A 14,879-nucleotide genomic window follows, 5' to 3' on the forward strand; every position below is an offset into this window, starting at 1 on the left:
ATACTTACAGTATGTGGGTGAGACAAATGATTTGAATGACATTATTTGATATGATTTAACACACGATAACAAACTGTGCTCCATTTAAAGTAGAGGTAAATGCGCAGGCACCTGACCTAGATGGACTGGAATGACCTATATAACCCAGCATCAATAACCCAACAATGCACTTTGTAGAAAACCACCCAACTAAGTAATCCAATGCCTGCGACTTAGCAATTGGGTCATCCAAACAGCCATAATTTTTTTGAGTGTACTGCTGAAATAACCTTGAAGATAAAGTTTGAGGATCTTCAATGCAAAGCCATCATTTAACATGATGGAAAAAATCCCCTTGACCCCTCTGTCACATCTGGTACAGTCAAGGAGATATAGGGGATACTTAGTGTGGGTACTTCAGCTGGAGATGAGAAGGACAAAAACACTTCCTTAAAAGATCATAAGGTCTTAAAAGTGCATAAGACATGTACATCAGTGGAGGCTGGTGGAAGGAGCTATAGGAGGACAGGCTCAGTGTAATATCTGAAATGGAATTAATAGAGCAGCGTCAAACACATGGAAACCTCATGTTTGACTCAGTTCCATATATTCCATACCAGCCATTACAATGAGCCTGTCCTCCTATAGCTCCTCCCACTGCTATACAGCTAGTGGAAAATGGAACACCTGCATTTAAAAATATATTTTATAAACAATATAAAACATACACATACAAACAACAACATCATACAAACATCAAATACATCACACCTATCCAGACCCACACCCCCATCTCCAGCACCCACATCACTCTCCACCACATGGCCTGAAACTGCCCCCTTTTGTTTTTCCTCCGTCACTCAATATTTAAATAATAAATCATTTCATTTTTCCATTGTGTTAATGATGGCGGACTGAATGATTTCCAAGTTTTTAGTAAATGTTTTTTCAAGATGAGTGAAGAGAAGCGTCCAACCCATCGGATATCTCACTATGCCCCCATATGTCTTGAAATATGCAGAGAGACTGATTAAACGCAAGTTTACATTGTAATACTTCTGGCAGCGAACTTTCTAGCTCCACCAACAACTTCTGGACTTTACAGCGTTCCCAGATTGCATGGATTATTGAGTCATTATTATTTCCCTTTCTGACCTAAATCCCATACTGCTTCCCCAGAGGACAGTTGGATGAAGAGTTTGGTTTGGAAACCAAAATGTCTTCATGGCATCATGAACTCTCTGCCATAACACACCTCATCCTTTTCGACAATATCAGCAACTGACCCGGTTTGAAAGACAGACGATGAGAGACAGAGACAGGAGGTGTTTGTGTGAGTGACTGAGTGAGTCAGACTGAGAAAGAGAAGAGGACTACAAAGTATGGCACCATACTCAGCCATATCTATACTAACCCATACGTATTTGTATAATAGACAAATGAAGCAGTCAGCATTATCAGGAGAGACAATCTACCGGGAACACAAGTATTCACACAGGTAGGTCATATGAGAATGAAACTTTCCCTTGTCAAATATATTTCATTTGAAGTTATGCCTACGCTACAAGTGACATTTATCTTTCACAGTGGCATGCAAACATGACAAATAAGTCATTTTCAGAATTCATATATAGGCCTGTTTTTATATAGGTGTTTAGCCTAGACTTCAAGGCTATTTAATTTGTCAAGACCTAGTGTGTATTCATTAGACTAGTGCACACCATAGCACCCCGAACCAAAACGAGAGTTTTACACCTCTAGGCTAGGTGTGGTCATAATGATGATTTGTCGGCAATGATGGTTTGTTTACGTAGCATGTTAAAATAACTAACGTAGTGGGTCAGGCGAATTAGGTCAAAGATAGGAAAAGGGTTAGGTTTAGCTAAAATGTTACAATTGTCAACTGTTGTCTCCGACACAACCACTAAATGATGCTGTAGGCATACTCCATCTTGCCACAATGGTAGAAACAATCAGCTATGTAAACAAACAAACAAAACGAAGGTTACATATGTATCCACGGTTATGTGAGCTATATGGATTACGCCAATATGTTGGTATCACTCCGCGGCGGAGGGATACATCCGAGGTGAGGATTTACAGATTAACTCCCGTGTACACTTGTGTCACGGCTGTGGTCCGCCCCTATATATAGACCCCATGGCCGCGACACACATCCTTTTTGAGGCGCCTCTAGCACCATAGAGGATTGGAGTGATCCATATAGCTCACATAACCGTGGTTACATATGTAACCATCGTTATGTTTCACTATATTGGCTCACTCCAATATATTGGTATACCCGCACCAGATTTAGTCGGTGCTAGAGGGACCTGGCCAGCCAGCGGCGAAGTCCCAGCATGGGACCGAGATGCAGGGGCCGTCAATGTGGAAGGTGGGTCCCGGCACAGTCCCCGGAAGGAGAGGCCATGCCCAGGACCGCTGAACCAACCGCAGAGGGAGGTGTCACATTTACCCGATAGTACCTAGCAAAGGTGCAAGAGGAAGCCCAGCTGGCCGCAGCACAGATATCAGCGAGGGACACTCCTCTCAGTAGAGCCCAGGACGCAGCCACACCCCGTGTTGACTGTCCCACCACAGATCTCAGCACTGGCCTGTCAGCCAGGCGGTATGCTGTCGTAATCGTGTCCATGATCCTGTGAGAGAGCCTCTGCTTTGATAGCCCAGCTCCCAGGACTCTCTCACCATAGCAGACAAAGAGCGGGTCTGTTGTTCTCACTGACCATGTCCGCTCCACATAGGCAGTCAGGCCCAGACTCCCCCGCCACTGCTGGGGGGGTCATAAGCAGACAGGATAAAAGGGATGTTCACATGGCTGTCTGACAGAACCTTCAGGAGGCATGAAGGGTTGGGGCGGAGAGATATACTCCTCCCACCGGGGTCCATCCTGTAGCACTCAGAACTTACTGAAAGAGCATGGAGCTCACCCACCCTCTTCATGGAGCTCACCCACCCTCTACATGGAGCTCACCCACCCTCTACATGGAGCTCACCCACCCTCTACATGGAGCTCACCCACCCTCTACATGGAGCTCACCCACCCTCTTCATGGAGCTCACTCACCCTCTACATGGAGCTCACCCACCCTCTACATGGAGCTCACCCACCCTCTACATGGAGCTCACCCACCCTCTTCATGGAAGTAATCGCTACCAAGAAAGCCACCTTCATAGAGAGATGTTTCAAGGAGGCAGACTCCAACGGTTCGAAAGGTGGCTTTGCCAAAGCTGGCAAGACCACATCCAGATCCCAGCTCGCCATTGAGCGGGTCCTAGCTGGACACAGGCGATGAACCCCCTTCATAAACCTGGAGACCAAGGGATGGCGCCCCACTGGCCTGTCCATCCACCCCACATGGCAGGCAGATATAGCGGCCAAATACCCTCTCAGTGTAGAGGCTGCTAAGCCCTCATCCAAGCGAGACCGCAGGTATTGGAGGACATAGTGCACCCCACATGACTCGGGTACCACCTCAATTCCAGTGCACCAAGAGCAGAACAACCACCAGCGCAACTGGTATGCCGCGGTTGTAGCCGGTGCCCTTGCACTCTGCATGGTGTTCATTACACCCTCCTGTAGTCCTAACATGGACCATTGGTGCTGTTCAGTGGCCAAGCCCACAGACTGAGGCGGTGCGGCCTCGGATGCCACAGAGTTCCCCCGGCCTGAGACAGCAGGTCCGGTCTCAGGGGAAGTTGCCACGGTGTCCCAGACAACAGGGACAGGAGAAGGCTGAACCAGGGTCGTCTGGGTCAGTATGGGGCCACCAGAAGCAGACGGTGCTCTGCCATCCTGGTCCTGTCCTGCACAGCCTGGATCAGGGGAAAAGGGGGGAATGCGTAAAGCACCAGCCCTGGTCAATCGTGAGCCAGAGCATCTTAGCCCAGAGGCCCTGGTGACTCCGACATGGAGTACCACAGGAGGCAGTGCGCATTGTCCAGGGAGGTAAACAGGTCCACCTGCGCCCTCCTGAACTTGTCCCACAGATGCTGCACCACCTGGGGATGTAGGCTCCAGTCCCAGTCGCGGGCCCTCCCTCGAGAGCATATCCGCTGCCACATTCAGGATGCCAGGTACGTGCGCTGCACGTAGAGATGCTAGACGGCCCTGAGCCCAGAGAAGGAGCTCCCGTGCCATAAGATGGAGGCGGTGGGACCTCAGTCCACCCTGATGGTTGATGAAAGCCACCACTGTGGTGTTGTCCATTCTGACCAGGACATGTCTTCCCTTCAGATGTGGAAGGAAAGTGTCGTGTCTTTGGGTCACCATTAAACTGAAGACATGTTTATCAAAATAACTCCCTGTAATTATTATCACGCGATTAAACTGATTAATCGTTTAACTATAATTAACTAGGAGATCGGGGCACCAAGGAAAATTTTCAGATTACAAAGTAATAATTTTCCTAATTTAACTTTCCCATATTATAACATTATATATTATATTATAGTATAGGCCGATTATCTTCTGGTTTAAATGGTGTATTTTACCTCGCGTCCAGTCTCATTCCAAACGTCGTAAATTGTTGTATCTGCACGAATCCAGCCTTTACTAAAGTCATCCATACATCAATTGTCTTAAAATCATTTATTTACTAAACTAAGTAATTCACAGAAAGCATACAAACAGTAATTATCGTCACAAAGAATTGGTAGAGTAATGTGCCCTAGTGGGCTAAACAGGCATGGCTGGTGTCTTGTTAAACAAAGGGTCATAAAAGGTCAGCTGAGGAGGCACACAGAGTTCATTAATATTAACAATTGATATGCTAAGCCTTTGCACATGAACGCTCACTCATTCGGGAACAATTGCAATCAATATATATTTAGGCTCAGTGTGTCGTCGGGATCCTTGTTGGAGAGTTCTCTCTCTCTCTCTCAGAATGGATCTTTCAAAGCGACATTCATTAATGTCGTTATAGAATGGATGTTTCGTTGGTCTTCGCGTTCAATGATATAATTTACTTAGCTGCAGACTAATAATTAATATCAAAGACTTGTTCTTATTCTGTCGGTATCGATAGTCTAAAAGTTAACCACGTGGTATAGTTCACTTTCAGTAGAGGAATTGGATGGTCAAACCTATTGGCCAACTCGCAATGGAGCTGAGGCCTGGTCCGCTCAATGTAAATCAGGGTGGGGGTTTTATAGGTGAACCTAGAACAGGCTTGTCACATGACGCCTGGTCCTGTCCGTGTCCCTGGGGGCGTGCCGATGACTGATTTAATCTTTGAACATAAATACATTCTATCACATTAACATCAGTACACAGCATCTCAATGTATCACAAATAGCTTTATCCTTATTAATACATTCTATACAACCATTTGGATGCAAGTCCCATAGCTGAGGCTATTATATAAACAGTTTTATGGTAATATGGCTATATTGTCTCTTCTGAGTATCACAAAATTGTACCAAGCGGACCAGTTCGTAGCTGGATTCTTCACCAATCTTCCATACCTTCTCCAGAACATAAATGTCGTTCGGTTCCCCAATTCTGTGAGTTGGAAGAATTTCCTGTGTCTCTCTATGAAACCCCTCTGTGTCTCAACTGGGCCATGTGGTAGGAGATTCTCCTCTAGAATTTTACAACCCCTTCACACAGGGCCTGGGTGGGGGGAGGTAGGTTGGGGGATGGTGAAAGGGGGAGGGGTCAACTGTCCTCCCTGTACTCAGAGAGCAACGTCATGACAAAAGACTGCAGGGCCAGCAGTACAGCTTGGAGCTCTAGTGTATTGATGTGCCTGTCGCTCCAAGATGGAAGCCAACAGCCGCTGGCCGACCTGCCCTTGGTCACACCCCCCCAACCGATTTGGGAGGCGTCTGTGCTGACCAGCTTCCGGCGGCACATCCTCAGCATCTCCACCACACCTGAGGGAAAGGAGTGACAGCGCCACCTCAACAATGCCCTGAGGCACTGTGTGGTCACCCACAGCTGGCGGTGACGGTGGCGCTTCGGGTGCAGCCGGTGGGAGTTGAACCACCGTTGAAGAGGCCGGAGATGGAGCAGGCCTAGAGGAATCAGCAACGAGGCCGCCGTCAGCAAGCCCAACAGGCGTTGGCAAGTTTGGGCGGATACCACCCACCCCTGCCGAAAGTGGTCGAAGCAAGATAAGATTGCCTGAACCCTTCTGGTGGCCAGGCGTGCTCTCATGAGGACTGAGTCCAATTCCATGCCAATGAAGGCCACCCTCTGGGTGGGCGTCAGACGACTCTTGTCGTTTACTGTAATGCCTAGCCCGCCAATGTGGGTCAGGAGCATGTCTCTGTCTGACAGGACATGGGTCCTGGTCGGGGCACAAATCAGCTAATCGTCCAGGTAATTGAGGATCAATAACCCTCGGGACGTGAGAGGTGCCAGGACAGCGTCCATGCAGTTTGTGAAAATGCGGGGTGCCAAGGAGAGGCCGAAGGGAAGAACTGTAAGCCCTCCCTTCGAAAGTGAATCGGAGGTACTGCCAATGAGCTGGGTGAACAGGAACATGGAAGTACGCATCCTTCAGGTCCAGCGTCACAAACCACTGGTCCCTAGACACGGCCTGCAATACGTGGGCCGGGGACAGCATGTGGAACCTCAGTACCTTCAAGTACCCATTGAGGTTGCGGAGGTCCAGAATCGGTCTAAACGCTGCGTCTCTTTTTGGGATTCCAAAATAAATACCTAGGTATTTGGTTGGATGACAAGTTGTCCTTTAAAGTTCATGTGGATAATCTTGTGACAAAGCTTAAATTGAAATTGCGTTTTTATTTTCGTTATAAGGCTTTTTTCCCGCTTATCGCTAGAAAGAAGCTTGTTCAGGCCACTTTTCTCTCTGTAATTGATTATGGTGACTTGTTGTATATGCATGCAACCTCCTCCGTCTTACAGAGACTGGACTCTGTTTATCATGCATCCTTGAGCTTTATTACAAATGCGAAGTCACTCACCCACCATTGCACATTGTACCAAATGGTAGGTTGGACCTCACTTTATATGCGCAGAAAGATACATTTGTATGTGTTCATCTACAAAGCCCTTTTGGGTAAATTCCCTCTTTACCTCTGTAGTCTGGTCTACTTCACCACCAGCAGTTACCATACTCGGGCTGCTAGGTGGGCACTAACATATCTAGATGAAGCATGGATTGTAGACTATTCCATGCAACTGGTGCACAAGAAGAGAAGACAGTCTTGCCTAATACTGTGAATAGCAACCATTTTTCCAAACCCAGCCAACTATTACCGACGAGCAGCATTGTAGAAACTAAATACATTACAAAGGAACATCTTGATTAGTGTTATGTTAGCTAGCTACAGAGTTGCTTTTGTATCATGACAAGGTGTAGTACTGAAACTATCGAGGTTACCTAGCCAGCTACACGTTCAAAGTCAAAAACGCAGCCACTGCTAGCTAGCCTACTCCACCAGCCAGCAGTACTGAATCATTTTCGTAATTTTAGTCAATAAGATTTTTGCAACGTAAGCTTAACTTTCTGAACATTCGAGACGTGTAGTCCACTTGTCATTCCAATCTCCTTTGCATTAGCGTAGCCTCTTCTGTAGCTTGTCAACTATGTGTCTGTCTATCCCTGTTCTCTCCCCTCTGCACAGGCCATACAAACGCTCCACACCGCGTGGCCGCTGCCACTCTAACCAGTGCGCACGACCCACGTGGAGTTCCAGGTCTCCGGCAGCCTCTGGAACTGCCGGTCTGCGGCCAACAAGGCTGAGTTCATCTCAGCCTATGCTACCCTCCAGTCCCTAGACTTCCTGGCGCTGACGGAAACATGGATTACCACAGATAACACTGCTACTCCTACTGCTCTCTCCTCGTCTGACTACGTGTTCTCGCATACCCCTAGAGCATCGAGCCAGCGGGGTGGTGGCACTGGAATCCTCATCTCTCCCAAGTGGACATTCTCTCTTTCTCCCCTCACCCATCTGTCTATCTCCTCATTTGAATTCCATGCTGTCACAGTTACCAGCCCTTTCAAGCTCAACATCCTTATCATTTATCGCCCTCCAGGTTCCCTTGGAGAGTTCATCAATGAGCTTGACGCCTTGATAAGTTCCTTTCCTGAGGATGGCTCACCTCTCACAGTTCTGGGTGACTTTAACCTCCCCACGTCTACCTTCGACTCATTCCTCTCTGCCTCCTTCTTTCCACTCCTCTCCTCTTTCGACCTCACCCTCTCACCTTCCCCCCCTACTCACAAGGCAGGCAATACGCTTGACCTCATCTTTACTAGATGCTGTTCTTCCACTAATCTCATTGCAACTCCCCTCCAAGTCTCCGACCACTACCTTGTATCCTTTTCCCTCTCGCTCTCATCCAACACTTCTCACTCTGCCCCTACTCGGATGGTATTGCGCCGTCCCAACCTTCGCTCTCTCTCTCCCGCTACTCTCTCCTCTTCCATCCTATCATCTCTTCCCTCTGCTCAAACCTTCTCCAACCTATCTCCCTGATTCTGCCTCCTCAACCCTCCTCTCCTCCCTCTCTGCATCCTTTGATTCTCCTCTGTCCCCTATCCTCCAGGCCGGCTCGGTCCTCCCCTCCTGCTCCGTGGCTCGACGACTCACTGCGAGCTCACAGAACAGGGCTCCGGGCAGCCGAGCGGAAATGGAGGAAAACTCACCTCCCCTGCGGACCTGGCATCCTTTCACTCCCTCCTCTCTACATTTTCCTCTTCTGTCTCTGCTGCTAAAGCCACTTTCTACCACTCTAAACTCCAAGCATCTGCCTCTAACCCTAGGAAGCTCTTTGCTACCTTCTCCTCCCTCCTGAATCCTCCTCCCCCTCCCCCCCTCCTCCCTCTCTGCGGATGACTTCGTCAACCATTTTGAAAAGAAGGTTGACGACATCCGATCCTCGTTTGCTAAGTCAAACGACACCGCTGGTCCTGCTCACACTGCCCTACCCTGTGCTTTGACCTCTTTCTCCCCTCTCTCTCCAGATGAAATCTCGCGTCTTGTGACGGCCGGCCGCCCAACAACCTGCCCACTTGACCCTATCCCCTCCTCTCTTCTCCAGACCATTTCCGGAGACCTTCCCACCTCACCTCGCTCATCAACTCATCCTTGACCGCTGGCTACGTCCCTTCCGTCTTCAAGAGAGCGAGAGTTGCACCCCTTCTGAAAAAAACCTACACTCGATCCCTCCGATGTCAACAACTACAGACCAGTATCCCTTCTTTCTTTTCTCTCCAAAACTCTTGAACGTGCCGTCCTTGGCCAGCTCTCTTGCTATCTCTCTCAGAATGACCTTCTTGATCCTAATCAGTCAGGTTTCAAGACTGGGCATTCAACTGAGACTGCTCTTCTCTGTGTCACGGAGGCTCTCCGCACTGCTAAAGCTAACTCTCTCTCCTCTGCTCTCATCCTTCTAGACCTATCTGCTGCCTTTGATATTGTGAACCATCAGATCCTCCTCTCCACCCTCTCCGAGCTGGGCATCTCCGGCGCGGCCCACGCTTGGATTGCGTCCTACCTGACAGGTCGTTCCTACGAGGTGGCGTGGCGAGAATCTGTCTCCGCACCACGTGCTCTCACCACTGGTGTACCCCAGGGCTCTGTTCTAGGCCCTCTCCTATTCTTGCTATACACCAAGTCACTTGGCTCTGTCATATCCTCACATGGTCTCTCCTATCATTGCTATGCTGACGACACACAATTAATCTTCTCCTTTCCCCCTTCTGACAACCAGGTGGCGAATTGCATCTCTGCATGTCTGGCAGACATATCAGTGTGGATGACGGATCACCACCTCAAGCTGAACCTCGGCAAGACGGAGCTGCTCTTCCTCCCGGGGAAGGACTGCCCGTTCCATGATCTTGCCATCACGGTTGACAACTCCCTTGTGTCCTCCTCCCAGAGTGCTAAGAGCCTCGGCGTGACCCTGGACAACACCCTGTCGTTCTCCACTAACATCAAGGCGGTGACCCGATCCTGTAGGTTCATGCTCTACAACATTCGCAGAGTACGACCCTGCCTCACACAGGAAGCGGCGCAGGTCCTAATCCAGGCACTTGTCAGCTCCCGTCTCGATTACTGCAACTCGCTGTTGGCTGGGCTCCCTGCCTGTGCCATTAAACCCCTACAACTCATCCAGAACGCCGCAGCCCGTCTGGTGTTCAACCTTCCCAAGTTCTCTCCCGTCACCCCGCTCCTCTGCTCTCTCCACTGGCTTCCAGTTGAAGCTCGCATCCGCTACAAGACCATGGTGCTTGCCTACAGAGCTGTGAGGGGAACAGCACCTCCATACCTTCAGGCTCTGATCAGGCCCTACACCCAAACAAGGGCACTGCGTTCATCCACCTCTGGCCTGCTCGCCTCCCTACCTCTGAGGAAGCACAGTTCCCGCTCAGCCCAGTCAAAACTGTTCGCTGCTCTGGCACCCCAATGGTGGAACAAGCTCCCTCACGACGCCAGGACAGCGGAGTCAATCACCACCTTCCGGAGACACCTGAAACCCCACCTCTTTAAGGAATACCTGGGATAGGATAAAGTAATCCTTCTAACCCCCCCCCCCTTAAAAGATTTAGATGCACTATTGTAAAGTGGTTGTTCCACTGGATATTATAAGGTGAATGCACCAATTTGTAATAAGAGCGTCTGGTAAATGACTTAAATGTAAATGTAAATAACTCCTGGAACATTTCAAAACAGGTTCTGCGGGAACTACAATCATTCAGTGATAGTCAATGAGAGATGTTGATCAATGTTTTTTTATATTGTAGTTTATTATATTACAAAGTTCATCAGTTGAGAAATCAGTATTCATATTCAAAACATCAGCTAGCACAAGCTGGTGCTCCAAAACATTTCAGAGTGAACCAATACATTGACAACTATACAGTAATATCATGGATAGAACAATGAGCCTGATGTTTCACCAGATGTATAAATGTGAAGCGTCCGGTTGGCGTTTCCACTCACTACCAAATATGGTGATGAGAGAAAACACAGTGGCCGGCAGTGGGAGAAGATGGAGCGAGATGGATTTTGGCCGACATTTTGGCCGCTAATTTCCTCATCAATGAAACATTTGATCTCCATACAGTTGTTTCCAAAACGAGAATATGTAACACACCGAGTGGACTGCATTTTTTTGATTTGCATTGTTTTAGAGTGCAAGGGTAGGAGTTCCCTAACGGAAATATGCAAAATGCTGGAACGCGCAAATAGGATCTCACTAGCTTGTGCTTGGCTCTGCCCACCTCCATGCTTGTTCTGCCCACTATGATTAATTTGCTCCCATTGCAAACGACAGGTTCTGATCTATCTTGGGTTAGTTATAAAAAAGTCTTTGGTAATATAGCCTGACACACTTCTTCTGCTGCACTATCGTTTGCTACATACTGTCTGAGACTGCCATCATTGAAGTTGTTTGTGGTGAAGAGGGGCACAAGGGGCATTGTACAAAATAAAGTCATCAGCGATTGGATCGTCGCTAACAATCAGAGTATCAAAGTCAATGACGAATTTTCAAACCACCACTTTACCGACGTGTGTTCAGACTCTGGCCCAAACAGACGGCCACGAATGTGTTCACATCCAGTGAAGGGTTGGGGAAGTACTCCGATCCGGATTTATTGTGGAGAAGAAACTAACATCTGTGGGAGTGGTGTAGATTTTGGCCAGAGTAACGATTCTGGGTTGCCAGGCGAACAGTAATAAGGACTTCCTCACATTGTACCAATTAGACAAACACATACAAATCACCGGGTCGAAAATATCAAAGAATTATCATAGGGGGGATTTGAGGGGAAGTCACATGTGTAGTCTCATTGCCATTGGCTGGATTAGACTCACTGTCCACAACAAGATTGTACAGCTGAGGGGAAAAAGAACACACGGTCAGGTTGGAGAGCGAGAAAGAGAGAAGAACATGTGAGAAACAGAGGAGGAGAGATGTTTTATGTCTAGTTTACAGGAAGTGACTAGAGCAAAAATTAAATAGAGGATCAAATACACTAACCAGTGGATTCAGAAAACTCGTCTCATTGGAGGGATTCGGCTCACTGTCCACAACGAGACTGTTTGGCTCAGGGGGTAGAGATAGTGTGAGAGATTTTGAAATTAGTAAATAAATAAAGGAATAGGCAGAGGGCAAAATAAAAGAGGAGAGAATACACCTACAGGTAAAGCTGGTTTCCTGGGGTGGCTACGGAAAATTGGTGCAGAAGGTTCACAGTTATCCTGAAAACCATACACAAAGTTAAATATTCCCCAAAATATATTGTGGGAGTTAACATCCTCCTGTTAGACCTTGATACACATGTTGGTTTGTTGTAGTAGTATTTACACCATCGGCTGTCCTGGCATAGGAACAGAGCCGTCTAGTTTGGGGGTCTCAGTCTTGCAGCAACACTTCTTCACACAGCAGCATGCAGCCACCTCAGCAATGATGACAATGAACACAGTAACCGAAAGACCTAGAGTACTACGTGCTGAGAGAGACATTCACACGCATTGCATTAGCGAGTGATATAATAAAAATAATGTTAAATTATTTGGGGTGAGGGGAAATGACAAACAAGATAAAAGTGAAAGTTGTAGGCAGAATCTTCCCTCAGCTGTGACATTAAGCATCGTTGTAGATATCAACCTCCTGTCAGTGCCTTGGAGGGCATAGTGGCCCGAGTGTGCCTGGGTGAGATCCCTTAACACCCACATTCTACCCTCCAGACTCCCCCCTCCCCATTGAAGGTCCCTAGGTTTGTGCGGTTCCACTGGACCACCGGCTGAGAGGTAGAGCCCCAGGCAGTAAAGTCCTGCAGGGCGTACTTCTCCCCATAATTACGGCAGACCCTATCAGAGCAAGCAGAGACAGGACAGAGGGTGGTGCTGGGGGTGATAGTAGTTTTGAGAGCAGAGACAAAAAAAGACAGGAGAGAGGGTGGTGATAGTAGTTATGAGAGCAGAGACAGGAGAGAGGGTGGTGATAGTAGTTATGAGAGCAGAGACAGGAGAGAGGGTGGTGATAGTAGTTATGAGAGCAGAGACAGGAGAGAGGGTGGTGATAGTAGTTATGAGAGCAGAGACAGGAGAGAGGGGTGGTGATAGTAGTTATGAGAGCAGAGACAGGAGAGAGGGTGGTGATAGTAGTTATGAGAGCAGAGACAGGAGAGAGGGTGGTGATAGTAGTTATGAGAGCAGAGACAAGAGAGAGGGTGGTGATAGTAGTTATGAGAGCAGAGACAGGAGAGAGGGTGGTGATAGTAGTTATGAGAGCAGAGACAGGAGAGAGGGTGGTGATAGTAGTTATGAGAGCAGAGACAGGAGAGAGGGTGGTGATAGTAGTTATGAGAGCAGAGACAGGAGAGAGGGTGGTGATAGTAGTTATGAGAGCAGAGACAAGAGAGAGGGTGGTGATAGTAGTTATGAGAGCAGTGTATCTGTATTAGATATGTTTTGTAGGTGTAATCAGATTGTGACCTACTGTTGAAATCCCTCACCTTCAACTTGAAGACTGGGAATGTCTATCAAGCATGATAGAGGGGGATGGGAATATTTTTTTCCATCACATTTGGTACTGTCAAGGAGTTGTAGGTCCTACTTATGTAGCGTGGGTCCTTCAGCTGGAGATGAGGACAAAAATACATACTTAGACTTAAGTCTGTCTTCAGGTCTTAAAAGTGCATAAGACATGTAGTGAAAAATAAAACACTTGCATATTTGTATTTATTATGGATCCCCATATTAGTTCCCCTTCTGACCTTATTCCAAAACAGCTCATCTCAGGTCCGTCCAACCCAAGCTTCTTGGGACCCCAGGGGGAAATTGGTTGGAAGAAGTTTGGTAAACAAAATTGAAATGTCATTGTGGCATCATGTATTCTCTGCCGTATTACACCTCAACCTCTTCAACAACTGACCCTGAGGGTTTCAAAGACAGATGAGTAACAGATGGGAGGTGTGCGTGTGTATTTGAAAGAGAGAGAGAGGTGAAGTACAGATGGCACTATACTCACCCATAAATAAATAAGGCACTCAGTAATAAACTCAGCAAAAAAAGAAACGTCCCTTTTTCAGGACCCGGCTTCTCAAAGATAATTTGTAAAAATCCAAATAACTTCACAGATCTTCATTGTAAAGGGTTTAAACACCGTTTCCCATGCTTGTTCAATGAACCATAAAGAATTAATGAACATGCACCTGTGTAACGGTCATTAAGACACTAACAGCTTACAGACGGTAGGCAATTGAGGTCACAGTTATGAAAACTTAGGACACTAAAGAGACCTTTCTACTGACTCTGAAAAACACCAAAAGAAAGATGCCCAGGGTCTCTGCTCATCTGCGTGAACATGCCTTAGGCATGCTGCAAGGAGGCATGAGGACTGCAGATGTGGCCAGGGCAATAAATTGCAATGTTTGTACTGTGAGACGCCTAAGACAGCGCTACAGGGAGACAGGACGGACAGCTGATCGTCCTCGCAGTGGCAGACCACGTGTAACAACACCTGCACAGGATCGGTACAGCCGAACATCACACCTGCGGGACAGGTACAGGATGGCAACAACAACTGCCCGAGTTACACCAGGAACACACAATCCCTCCATCAGTGCTCAGACTGTCCGCAATAGGCTGAGAGAGGCTGGACTGAGGGCTTGTAGGTCCTCACCAGACATCATTGGCAACAATGTCGCCTATGGGCACAAACCCACCATCGCTGGACCAGACAGGACTGGCAAAATGTGCTCTTCACTGACGAATCGCGGTTTTATCTCACCACGGGTGATGGTCGGATTTGCGTTTATTGTCGAAGGAATGAGCGTTACACCGAGGCCTGTACTCTGGAGCGGGATCGATTTGGAGGGTCCGTCATGTTCTGGGGCAGTGTGTCACAGCATCATCGGACTGAGCTTGTTGTCATTGCAGGCAATCTCAACG

The 14,879-nt window shown here is 47.9% G+C and overlaps 1 pseudogene; it reads right to left on the bottom strand.

The window, feature by feature from the left end:
• Nucleotides 1-3,581: 3,581 nt before the first annotated feature.
• On the bottom strand, nucleotides 3,582-7,080 carry LOC123744787 (uncharacterized; annotated as a pseudogene).
• Nucleotides 7,081-14,879: the final 7,799 nt, after the last annotated feature.

The sequence above is a fragment of the Salmo salar genome, chromosome ssa09, assembly GCF_905237065.1.
Source record: "Salmo salar chromosome ssa09, Ssal_v3.1, whole genome shotgun sequence".
Classification (NCBI taxonomy): Eukaryota; Metazoa; Chordata; class Actinopteri; order Salmoniformes; family Salmonidae; genus Salmo; species Salmo salar.